Raw genomic sequence first — 2,059 nt, 5'->3', positions numbered from 1 at the left:
TGTAGTAAATCTTCCAAAGAGCATTTTAATTGTCACAAAAAGATGATGTTAACCTGGATGACATTTGAAGCAGAGTAACAGAATTGGTTATATTCAAGTACATACATTTATTTCATATTGCTATAATTTGCCTTGATAAAAGCTCAAAGGAATAAACAGAAGAGCAAATGTAGAATCTTCAGAAGGTGACAGGATAATGTCAATAATCCTCATGTTAAAAATAAAAATGTTGGGTAGTGGAGACACATATAGGGAACAAGAGAGAATACAAATGTTTATAGAAAGATTCTTTCCAGTATTAATTCAGAGAACCTTATCTTCAATTTCAGGTTTGGCAGGTAATCTTATGAGAATAACCTTATTGTTCCTCTGGTTCCTTTGGGTGCTTTGCTGGGAATAATTTTGTTAGAAGGCCCAGAGACTGAGCATAACTTTACTGAGTCTTAATCAGTAAGACAGGAGTATTTACAGACTTGGATGGACTTGTTAGCTGGATGCCAATCCCCAGTGAGATTTTCTTCTGTTTTGTTTTCTGACCTATACAGACCTTTTCCTTTTTTCCCATCCTGTTTTTATTATGATATCATATGTCAAAATCTTATGAGAAAAATCTTATAGGTAATTTTACATAAGTTGTTTCTGATTTTAAAGCTCAGAAGAGGTACAATATACACAGTGGCATAGACATTTATACAATTACGGGCTAGAAGAAGGGGAAGATTATATCATTACTGAAAGTTATAATCAAACAGGTTAAGTCAGTCAAGTAAGACCAACTGAGACAATGTAGGAATTTAAGGTTTTGTTTTCCTAAAAGTGCTGTCTGGGGAAATCATTCCTGTGTTGTGATAAGAGCTTCCTAGTTTTTGAAGGGTTTGGCAAGACAGAGAACACCTGCAATGTAGGAGATCTGAACATTGTCTAATGTGCAGAGTTCTGAAACTTACATTCAAAGAACATTTGAAATATGAGACAGAAGAGAACTCAGAGTCAGACACAAATACGAATAATGATTAAAGGTTCCTCAGTGTAAGGGCCAAAAAATGCAAAGAGCTATGAATATTCAGTTTCCAGACCTTGAATCGACATGAAAATGAAAATGCATTAATCATCCTCCATGGCTTGGAAACATAGCCTGTAACTATGGAAGATATGGAGCCATGGAAAACCTTTGTTTTGCTTGTTTGTTTGTTTAATAGCAGGTGTGTTGAGATATATTTCAATTACCTTACAATGTATCCATTTAAAGTATACAACTCAGTATATTCAATTTAATACACTCATCATATTGTATAATTATCACCATTACCAGTCACTCCCCATTTCCTCCTAATTCTCTTCAGTCCTAGGTAACTACTGACCTACCTTCAGTCTCAGTACATGTAACCTACTCTGTACAATTCTTCAATATGAAATCACGCAATGCATGCTCTGTCGTATCTAGATTCTTTCATTTATCATAATGTGTTCAAGGTTCATTCATGTTGTGTCATGTATCAAATAGTTGTTTTATTTTTATTTTTGAAATATTCCAGTGTATAGATATGTACAGTTTGTTCGTTTGTCTGTTGGTGGACATGTGGGTTTTTCCCTACCTTTTGGCTATTATGAAAATACTGCTAAAAATAATCATGTATAATCTTTTGTGTGCAAATATGTTTTTATTTCTCTCGAGTTTATACCTACAAATGGAATTTCTGGGTCATTCCCTGGTAGCTCAGCTGGTAAAAAATGCAACTGCAATGAGGGAGACTCCAGTTTGACCCCTGGCTGGGAAGATTCCCTGGAGAAGGAAATGGCAACCCACTCCAGTATTCTGGCCTGGAGAATCCCATGGGCAGAGGAGCCTGGCGGGCTACAGTCCACACCTCACCATCTCCACCACCTCTTCCCCATATTCTGGCCTGGAGAATTCCATGGACTGTACAGTCCACGAGGTCGCATAAGAGTCGGACATGATCGAGTGACTCTCACTTTCATGCAATTTCTGTTTAACCTCTTAAAATAACTACCAAACTGGCTTCAAAAAGGGATATATTATTTTACATTTTAGATAGCT

The sequence above is a fragment of the Cervus elaphus genome, chromosome 17 (assembly GCF_910594005.1).
Source record: "Cervus elaphus chromosome 17, mCerEla1.1, whole genome shotgun sequence".
NCBI classification, from domain to species: Eukaryota; Metazoa; Chordata; class Mammalia; order Artiodactyla; family Cervidae; genus Cervus; species Cervus elaphus.
The sequence above is the reverse complement of the archived record's forward strand: the minus strand, read 5'-3'. Positions refer to the sequence as shown.